Here is a 13,564-nt window from a genome sequence, read left to right on the forward strand (position 1 = left end):
TTGAGATCTGTGTCAGTAAGAAGTAAAATCAAAGGCTGAGTTCAGACTGGCAGTTTGAAGTGGGAGAGAGTTGTGGCACACTGCACCGACTGATGCAGGAGCATACTAGGGAAGAGACATTCACAATGATCTTAAGTCATAGGTCTTGAGATCTGTGTCAGTAAGAAGTAAAATCAAAGGCTGAGTTCAGACTGGCAGTTTGAAGTGGGAGAGAGTTGTGGCACACTGCACCGACTGATGCAGGAGCATACTAGGGAGGAGGCGCAAGGGAGCATTAACACTGTTGGCCCAGAGGTGCTGCTGTAAGCGGCTTTTTCTAGTAATCCGGCTATGTGTGCTTATGTGCTCATCGCTACTTGATCCCTACTGGATCCCGGTTATTCACATTCACACTTCCAGGAAGCGGGATGGACACGGGATAATCGTGCTTCCTGGGAGTTGATACCACTTTCATCTGGTATCTTTTAAACTCGGGAGGGAAGCGTTACAAGACGGGTTGAGTACAGCTGGGGAACACCTGACAGATGTGCCTGTGTGAACGGCCCCTTTAATCCGGTTGTGAAATGTTTCTGGCTCGTGCCTATATTGGGGCAGAATGCCAGTCTGAACTCGGCCAAAATTAACCCCCCCAGCTATTAGCAAAAGCTGGTAACAATGGATAAAAATTGCTTTAAAATAAATACAGACAGTATTGTATTAATAACTATTAAGCACTGCCCACAGTTAATTCAATAGGGAGCAAGCCCAAACAGGTTTCATCTGAAGTAGATCCTATTTTATTCAATGGGGCTGAGTCCCAGGAAAGTGGTCGTAGGACTGCAGCCTCTAAGACATAAATAACAATCTGTTCTAATCAAAAGGTCCCAGTGTCCATCTGGAGCTCCCCAACCACAGCTGCTCAATGAAGAAGCAAGTATACATGTACAAAAATAAATGCAGGCACTGTAGTGTTCCCTCCACATAAGTGAATAGGAATATTTGCACACACGTTAAAAGCTCTAGATGAAAGAAAACAATCCTGTGCATGATGAAAATCCTGATCTTCTTTGCATCATTTAGGTTACAGTGTTAAAAGCTTTCACTGGAAACTGGCACTGGCAATGTAGGGCTAAAAAAAGATAGCTTCTCAAGGTGAAGGACAACTTGTCTGTTATTCCTTCCCTGCTATCAAGCCAAATTCAGGGGGGGGAAAGACCCTGTCATTTTATTTTATTTTTAAAAGGTCTTTATATTAAATTGAAGCAGCACTCAAGAGATTTCTCATGCTATTTTCTATCGGTCTAAAAATAAACACTTGTGATTTTTAACAGAGAAAAATGGATTGCATTGACTTTGACTACTAATCTTTGTAGGATAGCTGCACATTTTGGAAACCAAAGCAGATTAGAATTTTAAAAAATGGACCCAGATATTAATTTTCTTCCAGAATACATTGAAAACTAAATATTTCCTTCCCATGTAAGAAGTCACACACATTATCTCTCTTGCTTTAGAATTCTTTTAGAAATTGTTGAAAAAACATCTACTTAAATTCCTGATTATCTGCCTGTCATAAATATCTGCAGTTCATTTGAGAGATCCATCACATATGACAAATTTACTTCATGGCTGTCATTTCTGTAGCATGGATGGTGACTCACTATCAGACCTTCTAGAAGACAAAGAGCTAATTTGTGAGGACTGCAGCAGTGTCAAGCATGTCAAAGATCACAAATAACTGTAAAAACCACCCTGAGCTCTTTGTTGCATGCTGTGTTTCTGCAAGGGGCATGGCCTTTTCCTTCATATGCTCAAGACTGCCAATAGGCACCACAAGCCAGCAGACAGAGTACTTCTGGACCTCCCATCATACCACATTGACTCCTGTAATATTCAGAATGACATAACAAGATGCTTGGTTTATTACACTTTTTTCCTCCAGAGAGCTCAGAAGAATCTCTCTCCTCTTCTTTTTCTTCACAACATTCCTGTGAGGTACATTAGGCTGAGAGAGACAGTGACTGGACCTAAGCTCCAGCAATCATCAAGGAAGCTATATGGCTGAGCAGAAGTTTGAACCGAGGTCTCCCTAGTCTTAGTTCAGCACTCTAACTACATCACCTTACAAGTATACTAAAGGAGCCGAAAGCTGGGGTACTGGGGCAAACTAGGCATGCATGTACTCTTCTGTGCAAGGCTCAGCAACAACAACAAAGAAATAATGGAGGCTTCATAGTTAGGGACAAAGGGTAGCACTTGGAGAGAGTGTTTCTCTGTGGTGTCCATTGGTATGCAGCATCCCTCAGAAGGCAGTCCTCTCCCCGATGTTATTCAACATCTATATGCACCCACTGGCTCAGCTGGTCCAGAGGTTTGGGCTGGGTTGACACCAGTACACTGATGACATCCAGCTGTATTTGTTGATGGATGGCCATCTAGACTCCGACCCAGATATTTTAGCCAGGGCATTGGAGGCTATGGCTGGTTGGCTGTGGTAGAGTCAACTGAAATTAAATCCATCTAAGACAGAGGTCCTGTGCCTGAGCTGTGTGTGTGTGGGGGGGGTGTATAGAAATATTGATTTCTAAAAGCCCCTGCCTTCCCCTGGGATGTCTTGCTGATAACGCTGTACCTTGTTTCCTCTTACAAGCCAAATGCTGAGGCCAGATGGCCTCAATAGCATGCCATAAACCCACATTCTTTCACACGTTCATGCCAAAAGCCAGACCTGGTGGCCACTGGCCATGCGAGACGTCACGTACACAATGGAGTAGTTGGAATTTGGGGGTCACATGTCTGCAGGTGTGGCCTCCAAACTCCTAGACATTCCTGTGTTGCAACCATGGCAACTAGCAATTGGCCACGTCCCATACTCACTCACAATTGGCTGCTGGCCAGAGGCTGATTGAGACTGAAATTGGGCTATATCTGTTCAGACCCAATGAGAGAGACGCTCTCTGTCCCTTGCTCTTGTTCTGCTCTTCCTTCTGTTGCTGCCTGTTTCTTGCACCTGGACATGTGCTCTCTGGAAGAGACAAAGGACTGCTTCGTGCCTTAGAGCACATGGAGGGCAAAGATGGGATTGTTCCTAAAATCCCTTGGCACCTAACTGGACTGTATCCTGGACACTTTTGGAACATGGACACTGTACTGGTAATTATGCATATCTCTAACATGTAGTTAAGGCAAACTGCCTTAGGCTTGTTATTTTATAAACTCTATGGTCTGTTGCTAAGTTCTGTCCTGAATAAAAACTTATTCTTGTTTCTAAATGGTCTCTGATGTTGTAACTGGGATTCCAAGTCTATTTCCTGTGCCTACCTGGAGTGGCCACACGCTACCATTGAGCATTAAGTGTACATCTCTGGGAATGAGGTGCTAATGTGTTAAGCCCTAGATGCCAGCTGAGAGATCTGAATCTCTGCTCTGATCTGGAGGGGATTATAGAATACTGAGAGATTCTGGTGGCATATTGTTCTGAAATCCAGAGAGGGTAGCCTACCTCTCTGGGTAGTTGTTAATGTATTGGGAAAAGTATAGGATTCCCTCCCATTCCTGGACAGGCTTGGGGGGCAGGATGCTATACAGGGGGTGAGAGCAGGAATCCAGCTACCAACCCTTGGTGGAGTGTCCTTGATACCAGCACCAATGGTGAGGAGTCTGGGCATGATTTTGGATGCCTCACTTTCAATGGAGGCCCAAGTCACAAATGTTGCAATATCAGCCTTTTACCATCTTTGGCTGGTCAGGCAACTAGTTCCCTACCTCTCCTCCGACAACTTACCACAGTGATCCATGAAATGATCACCTCTAGGTTAGACTTTTGTAACTAACTCTATGCAGGGCTGTCCTTGAATCTGATCTGGAAACTTCAGCTGGTTCAAAATGCAGTGGCATGTCTCCTGAAAGAGACACCATTGACAGCTCATATAAAACCAGTGCTCCATCAGCTTCATTAATTACCAGTTGAGTACCAGATCAGGTTCAAGGTTATGGTATTAACCTTTAAAGCCCTATGTAATCTGGGACCAAGATATCTGCAGGACCACCTCTCCTGATATGTTCCCCAAAGAGCGCTACGCTCCTCTGCGCAACATCTCCTGGCAATCCCCAGCCCAAAAGACATCTGTCTAGCATCGACCAGGGTCAGAGCTTTTTTGGCTCTGGCCGTGGCCTGGTGGAATATGCTCCCAAATGAGATCAGGGCCCTACAAAACTTATTACAGTTCCATGGGGCCTGTAAAACAGAACTGTTCAACCAGACCTTTGATTGAGGTGAACGGTGTCTATATTACATCGGCCTCTCCTGCTCCACCCTCCTCCATCTTGCCTCACTTAATTTCTGGGGCTTCCATTAATCCAACTGTGTTATTGATGGTGGTTATGTATGCTTGCCCAATATTTGTCTCATCCTGGGCATACATGCTGGATTCATATAGGAGTTCCTGTTGAATTGTAATTGCCATCTTGTGGACTGTTCTATTGGGGTTATTGGTTTTAATATAAGTATACAGATATAGAATGGGAGGGACTTGGCTTGACAGCAGCACATGTGAAAGGGATCTAGGTGTTCTGGTTGATCACAAGCTAAACATGAGCCTGCAATGCAATTTGACTGCGAAGAAGGCTAATGCAATCTTAGGATGCATTAACAGAAGCATTGTGTCCAGATCATGGGAGGTGGTAGTTCCACTCTGTTATGGTCAGGCCTCACCTGGAAAACCGTGTCCAGTTTTGGGCACCACATTTTAGGAAGGATGCTGACAAGGTCGAGCGTGTCCAGAAGAGGGCAACCAGGATGGTGAGAGGGTTGGAATCCAAGTCTTATAAGGAAAGGCTGAAAGAGTTGGGTATGTTTAGCCTCGGAAAGAGAAGGCTTAGAGGGGACATGATTGCAGTCTTCAAACATTTGAAGGGCTGTCACGTAGAAGATGGAGCAGATCTATTCTCTCTTGCTCTGGATTGCAAGACTAGGGAGTCGTTACCGGCTAAATATCAGGAGAAACTTCCTAACTGTAAGAGTGGTTGAGCAGTGGAACAGACTGCCACGGTAGGGGGTGGATGCTTCTTCACTGGACATTTTCAAGTGGAGGCTGGACGACCATATTTTGGGTATGCTGTAGGGCTATATTTTGGTTATGCTCCTGCAGAGTGCAGGGGGTTGGACTAGATGACCTGCAAGGTCCCTTCCAACTCTAACATTCTATGATTCTATGCTGTGGTGTTTTAACTGTTTTACTCTGTTGTGACCCGCCCTAAGCCCACTTGCAGGGGTGGATGGGATAGAAATATGATTAAATAAATAAACAGTAAGTGACAGTAAGTAACAGAATAGACCTATGTAGGATTCTGAGTAGATCTGCTTAGGAATGTTCTCAAAAATCTGGGAGGAAATTCAGATGAGGAAAATTTTGGAACCATTTTCTACTTCACACTAGACCAAATTAGAAAATAGAGTGCTAGTTCCTTCTTTCCTTTGACTTCTGATGCATTGCCCAGAGTACCTTGGGACTGGTTTTGATGCTACACTGCATTCACATCAGTATATATGGTAGGACTGATTTAAGAGTGGCCTGTGGAAGCCTTCTCAGTAGGTTATAAAAAGAGTAGAACCACAGTTGTAGGGTATTTGTTCCATTGTCATGGACTCACTGCTCATGATAACCAGTTTTAAAGGAAAATATTTTTTAATATATGCTAAAAGAAAACCATCTCTAACAGGAATCAATATGAAGTCCCATGGATTCTCTAGCAGTGAAGTACCTCTGGGAGTTTTTGTTGGCCAGGGAATAGTTTCATTTCAGCAGGCAGGAGATTTGCAGAGGGGACTATTTCCTGACTAGGTCTTTTGCTTTATTCCTTTACTGGTATAAAATATCTTCAAGACAAATAGTAACTTACAGACTTTTCCCTTGTGTATTTTCCTGACAGCATCTGACTTGGGAGCAGTTTCAGAGATGCAAGAATGAATGGGTTTGATTTTTACAAGGCTCTGGAAAGTCTAATTGGAACCCTGATGCCAGAGGATTATGTCTTTCCATTTCATTGAGCTCACATTTTTGTCCTTTTAAAACTGAGGCCTTTATTGCTTCTTTATTTACTTTTGGCTCTCTCTGCCATCATCAAAATTCCAGGAGGCAAACTGAAGTTTTATCTGACCTGATTACTTGTAAATTAGTAAAGACATTTAACAGAACGTAGAAGACAAAGGCAACTCTCAATTGCACTGAGTCCCAGGTGAAATAAAAAGCTAGTAAAGGCATGGATTGGTTTTTGTTTTGGGCAAGGTGGAATGAATGTGACACACCTGTAACCATGCACACTTCAATTTGATTTGATTGGATTTCCGGGGTAAAAGCCCTCTATAGCATTACAATTGCATTGTCGGGGTTACAAAAGGGATAGTGAGCAATGGTTGCAAAAGGGATAGTGAGCAATGTACCACCCAGAGCAAAAAGCTGTAGTAAACACACACACCAGAGCTATGCTAATTTAAACAGTGCCCACATACATCGCAACAGAGAGCCTCATTTTCATATCCCAGCTAACAGAGCATCACAGATGGCTGGGCTGAGCAAAGCCTCCCACTGTGAGAAGATGAGAATTCCATTGTTTTTCCTGTATGATAAATGGAGCAAATAGAAAGCAAATCCTGACATCCTATTTCTGCTTATTAGGGCCTGTGTTTTTTGCAGATGATGGGAGACAGGATCACTTTTTACCTGTTATGGCCTGCCTCTCATGAGTCTTCTCCCACCCAGCCCTTCCCTATACCTCTTTCACCTTAAAGATGAAGGGAAAGTGACTTGTTGAAAGCCAGATAAGCATCTGTGTTAGAAATACCTTCATCACATTTAGTCCATGACTGATTATTAATTCTCTTATACAGATTTAAAACTAAAGCTGACAGGTAATGATTTAGACAATAAACATAGTACTGTCCAATGCCATGTCAAAAAAATGTTCCCTTGCTATAAATGTTAATGCCAGAACAGATTCATTCATCCTGTTGATGAAAGATAAGTGTGATCTAGAAATAACTAAGTTATTCTGGTTGTGGGAAGAATATACTTCTCTCTGCTCTTAATAACCACAGTCAGCATCCATGCTGCCTCAATCTTTTGGAGAGCATAATATATAAGATATATTAACCAGACAACAAAATAAGCAGCGGCAATCCTGGATGGCACGTCGTCTCTTGTGGAAGACTTTAGATGCAGTGATTGGATCCCTCACGTATTCCAAAGGACCCCAATCACAATGAAAAGTTTGGATCATAATCCGTGGAAGCCATATATACATGCTGTTGAATGCAAACTAATATCATTTTCCAACAGGCATGCCAAATTCCCATTACTGCCTGAGACTTCTGGAGTTCAGAAGTCTGGTACCATAGAGCCAACACAGAAGTGTTCTTATTGTTTGCTCAGGAGTCCATTGTTGAGTCACGGGCATAACATATAGCCCTCTTACTTACCTAAGAGGGAAAGTGGCGTGGTGTAGCCCAGTATGGTCACACCTCAGAAATTAAGCAAGGTCAGTACTTGGAAGGAAGACCACCAAGGAAGACTCTGCAGGGGAAGGCAATGGCAGACACCCCTTGCTCCATAAGTCAGCTGTGACTTGACAGAACTTTACACATATATATATTACTTATCTATGTGCAACCTATCAGTCAACTCACCACAGTATTAACATACATTCTTAAAGCTATGCCATGCTTTAGTCACGTATAAGATCTTCTCTGTTTCTGGTAGGGTATTGGTGGAAATGGTAATTTCAAAGGGTTATTCTGTACACATGGAGTATATGCCTGCAAAAGGTTCCCCCATTCTCTTCCATCTCTTTTGCATTTAAATCATCCCCCGATATTGGCAATATGGAAGGGGGAAAGCAATCCATTGTTTGTAGGAAGTGCTGTATGGAGTTAGAGCTCTTAAATATATACTGAAACAGATGAATCAGAACAACTTTGTATACTTTTATACGGCTTTATTGTCATCTCTTCTAGGCAAAATTATTCTGCTTGGCTGAAGAAACCAAATGTTACTCAAAACATTCTTTACATTTAAGTCACCTTTTCATCTGAAAGAAATGACATTAAGTACCTTCATTATTAAGTGAACATGGATTGGCTTAAGAGTTATGCTTTTTCACATCCCAAGCTTCCTTCTGCTAGCAATGCACCAACATAACCAAATAAATCTTCCTTCCTTCAAAGACTGCATTCCATATTCTTTGATCTAACACCCATACTATATAACACTGGTCCTTTCTGCATTTGCCTGCCATTCCGGATTTTCTCAGTGTTCAAGGGTCCTTTCCACACTAGTCCTTAAATCCTGGTTCAATCCTGTCCCCAAACTTACATTCTACATTAGATGCAAGTTCACCCTGTAATTATCTCAGGGTATTTTTTGTTTCCACATTACATCGAGGTCACCCCACTTTTGCCCCACACTTGTCCCAGGATAAATGGATGCTGTTATAACCAGGAATAAATGCAAGGTACTGTGTCACGAATTGAACTCTGACAGAACCAGGGATGAGATCCAAGTGCAGAAAGGACCAAGGTGATTTAAGTCCATGGCAAAACAACATCCAAAAAACCTGGGGCAACAGCAGGCTGAAACCAGGCCGACCACTGAAGGGAGGTAACATAATGCAGAAGGGGGGGGGGCAGAATAAAAAGAAGGTTGAATTTGATTTTAGTGCAGAATAGCGGGAAAACCTGGAATTAAAAGATGGTTGAATTAAATTTTAGTGCAGAATTGCTTGGAGGACACCACGGTGAACATGGATTAAAAGGAGAGTGTGGAAAGGGTCACTGATTTTTTAAAAGGAGAGTATGGAAAGGGTCACTGTTTTTTTCCTTTGCCCAACTACCTGTTATTCTTTTGTTCTCTTTTCCTTGCCTTCCCTGAACATGGGGTTTTCAGAGCTCTGCATATGAATTCATCACTTGTCTTCCACAGTACAGGCTACAGAGAGTGAAGTTTTCCGCATTCCCTATTTCAAGAGAGAAATCGGTAGACTCTCAGATACAGATCAAATTTAGTTCAGTGGCAAACATTTTCATTGAATACCAAGTGAATATTATGGGGAAAGATTCTTGATTTCAGAGCAAGCGATGATCAGACACTTAAGCTTCAGACCATACTAGATTCTCTGTACATGATTCCTGCCTTACAATTTCCTTCCCATAATGTTACCGTTATGTTATTATCATCACCTTGCTTCAAATGCTTGCTTACGCATTATACTACACACTTGAATATACATATAATAACACCAAATGTGCCTGAATCACTTGATAGTTATCTCCTAGGTGGGAACTGGAGCATGGTAAAAATAAACCAGTTAAACATCTTCATCTGAATTATGCAAATTAAGTGTCAGGTTCCACAGCCAACAACTGAGGTTATACTTTATTGAAGAGCTATAGATGTATTAACAAAGGCACTGTTAAGAATGGTGTCGCCCCTACAAGCATAATGGGATATAGGGTATTCATATGCACCCCCCCTTCCTTAGGCCAATTAACCACATTCCCGTGTGCGGGAGAAGGAGCCCCAGGCCGTTAGAGCCGAAGCTGAGAACCGAAAGCGCTCCCACGGTTCCCTAGAATCCCAAACACAGCACCCCACCTGCAAGGCCATAGATAAGCGAGCAAAGCGAGCATTACAGAAGCTGAAAAGGAATGCAGCAGTTCTGGCAAGCTAGCACCCCACCCCCAACCCTTATGGCAGTATTGCTGACATTAAGCAGATTAGCAAGGTGCACAGAAGGGATTTATTTGCATGTTAAATATTTCCTCATAAACGTTACCTGCCTATTAAAAATTTAGATGTGTAAGGATCAACAAATTATGTGGGAAACTCTTCCCCTTTTCATTCATTGATTAGTGGAAAGTTTCATTAAAAATGATTTGTAGGAAAGAAGCACCCCTCAAGTCATCACGCCATCCAGGATTCTGGAATCTAGATTTCCCTGGGAAGTATAACATGATAGCAAATAAGAATCTAGGAGCATACAAACCAGTATCATAAATGGCATGGTTCTATGCAGGGGTCATTTCCTGCAGGAGCACACAGGAGTGGAGCTCCAGCAGTAAAGAGCCCAGGGAACAGGCACATGCAACAAGCCCTACCCCCTGCTCCCAGCAGCCCTCAGTCAGAGCAAGAAGCAGCCAGGGAAGTTGCAGAGCCCCCCCCCCAACTCCCCGGTCCAAAACAGTCCAGTGGCACCTTTAAGACCAAGTTTTATTCAGGTACAAGCTCTCCCTCCTCTGCGAGGACAGATCTGCACGTCCCCCCCCCCGCAGTAGCTAGCAATCCAAAACAGTCCAGTGAAGCCTGAGTGGTGAGTGTTGCCTTCTGACACACTTCCGGTGATGTCAATGGGTGTGGCATATGCAAATAAGGTATGTTAATGAGCTCCTGCACCTCTTTTTCTACGAAATGACTCCTGGTTCTATGTAACATCTTCTAAAAACGTACACTAAATATTTAATCTTAAAATTGTTGCAGGTACACAATTAGTGTTGGTCACGGTGGAGAGTGCTGCCAAGTTGCAGCCAAATTATGATGACCCCATACAGATTTCAAGGCAAGTCCAATTCAGAGGTGATTTGCCATTGCCTGGCTCTGCATCATGGCCCTGGACTTCCTTAGAGGTCCCCCATCCAAATATTAACCTTGGCAAACTTTGCTTAGGTTTCAAGATCTGATGAGATTGTACTAGCCTGGGCCATCCAGGTCAAGCTTAGTGTAGTGTTAGTCCATCTCTGTTCCTCCTGGGATAGCAAAGCTATGCAGTGCAGTTATACGCAAACTATTGGGGTCTCTGATTGAGAAGCTACAAATAATTGCCCTAAGCAATATCTGCCTACAAATGAAGGTGAATTGCATACAACAAATGAAGGTGAATTGCATACAACAGTCCTGAGAATTTTGGAAAATTAGAGCACATATAGGTTTCTCAGGATCCAGCCTATCTGAGCTGATTGTGACAACAAAGTGTACAGCCTGTGTCTACAGTTCCTACTGTGGCTATTCTGCTTATCACTCTATGCAAATAGCCATTTACCCAGTCACACATGGAACCATTGTAGTATTGCCTGGAGATTCTTTTTTTCTCATAAACAAAATGACAGGCATAATAGACTGTTGGCTTAGCAGGAAAACTGTCATGGAAAATGCATTATGTTTCTAATGATATTCTGAATGCCTTATTGAATGTGCAATATAAGTGTAACAAAAGTATTATGGTCTTTCAATCTGCCCTGTACTTAACATGATTCTTTTTTTTGGGGGGGGGGAGATATGGGCTGCAATCCTGTACATTGTTAAGCTGCTATAGGTTTAAGCAGCCCAACAGTGTGTGGGATTGCAGTCACACAGGTTTAAATTTTCCTCTGAGAAAAATCTAATCATGTCTTTTGTACGAACTTATTACTGCTGCTCCAGAGAATCTCTTACATTATAGAGCAAAGTTGCACTATGAAAGAAAGACTAAAATGGCTGAGCTGAAAGGAGTTGCTACTAATGAACCAAGGTAAACAGACTCGATAGTTGAAAGCTGCATCATTTAAAAACCAACTATTTCCACTTGCCTGAAGCCTGAAAGAAGAGATCATCCCTGGAGAACATCAAACCTTAATTTCCAATATGAGAAATAAATATTTGATGGTGACAATATTACATATAATGTACAACACATCACAGAATGACATAAGTGACGTGCTAAACATCTAGCTCTAAGATGAAAACTTTTTCTTTTTCAAACTATGCTGTGAGAACAATGCAAACTTGTGTGCATTTAGACACCTCATTTAAAAAACGGCTATGCCCAAACACTTGCAGAGGAACTCACCCCCACATGGCTTCTTCAGGGGAGGGGAGAAAAGCACCAGCCCTCACCTTCCAACACCTCTCACCTCACTGTGGGAAAGCAAGCACAGCCAGAAGCACAAGGAGCCCGGAGAGGAGTCATAGCAGGAAACAACTGCAAAGGGAAGTGGACGCTGCCATGCTTGGCTTCCCTTGCTCCCTTGGTGTGCATCTTGGCTGCACTGTGCTGTGGCAAATAACTTGCTGTTTCTTCTTGCTGGGGCAGCAGGTTCTTTTTTTTCTTTTTTCTTTTTTAACCCCCTGAAACAGGGTAGCTTTATTACTTTTTTGTTACACCTATACACTACAGAAAAGAAAAAAGGGAGGGAAAGTTACCCCAGGAAAAAAAGGACAGTAAATAAAAACCCACACTATAACTAAAACCCCAAGAGAGAGGGTTCTAATTAGTTAGTATTCTGTTAGTATTTAAAACAAAAAACTTTTCGTTTGAGTCAATGTATTCGGAAATTAGTGAGTTCATATTAGTAATAATAGTCTCTTCTTCTTCTTCTACGTGCGTTCAGAGTTCTTTCATCATCATCGCTGTTTGCAGGACTTCTAATATTTTAAAGAGTTACTTTGGTTTTCTCAGTCGTAAGTCATATGCTTCCTTGGCCTCAGCACCCGTTGCACCTGGGTCTCCGTCTCCGTCTTCTATGGTTTCTGCGCCTCCCCCTCCTTCTTGCTGTTCTTCTTCCTTCGATCCGAAAAACCGCTTCAACCATTCTTCTGCTTTGAACACCGAGTCCAGTTTTTCCCTTTTATCTCTGTACTTTTTTTTTTGTTCATTTTTTATCTCTGTACTTGAACAAGACCCCTTCCGGAAAAATCCAGGAATATGGAATTTGGTTGATTTGCAGCGTTGAAATCAACTCTTTGTAGGCTTTTCGCTTTTCTCGAACCTCAAAGGGAACGTCTTTTAAAATTCTGATGGTTGTAGAACCCAGCTGCAGGGGATTAACTGCTGTTGCTTTAAGGTCATCGTCCCTCGACTGTCTTCGGAGAAACTAGACGACTATTTCACCCGGCAGGTTATTCCTTTTTATGTATTTAGAGTAAAGATCGATAAATCATCTCGATTTCAGCTTCCGCTTCTGCCGCTGAGCACCTCAACGCCGGTGCGATGAGTTCAGCCATCATCCTTTTCAAGTTTTCTCCTGATGATTCGGCTATCCCCTGGAATCTGAGTGTTTTGTTAGCTTTTTCCATCTGTAGGTTCAACAGTCTGCGTTCCTGTAAATCCTGTCTTTGTTCAAGCAAACCAACTTTCTTCTTGACTTTTTTTGTGTCATGAGCTGTCTCTTTAAGCTTTTCCTCTGTTTGGATCGACTTTTTCACCAGCTCGGTGATCTGCTGCTGCTGCTTTGCTAAACTCTGGTTGGACACAGTCAGCTGTTGGTTAATACCATCGAGCCGTTTGTTTATGGGCTTGAGGAGCTCCGAGAGCATAGAGAATAAATCTCCTGTCTCTTCGATCCTTGGACTTTGACCATCACGCCCACCTCTAGCTGGTTTTCACCGTGCGGTGGTCATTTTTCCACTTTGTTTATACTTGAAAACCTCCTTCACTCTTCCTTGAAACAACACTGAATTTTCACTGCAAACACAGCTAAGTCTCTCGCGCACAGTAGCGATTTTCCTCTCTCCTCCCCCCCTCTGGTTTCTTAACACAGTTCGATTTGTTTATGCCTGGG

Source organism: Gekko japonicus, unplaced genomic scaffold (assembly GCF_001447785.1).
Source record: "Gekko japonicus isolate JY-2015 unplaced genomic scaffold, Gekko_japonicus_V1.1 scaffold466, whole genome shotgun sequence".
In the NCBI taxonomy this organism is placed as follows: Eukaryota; Metazoa; Chordata; class Lepidosauria; order Squamata; family Gekkonidae; genus Gekko; species Gekko japonicus.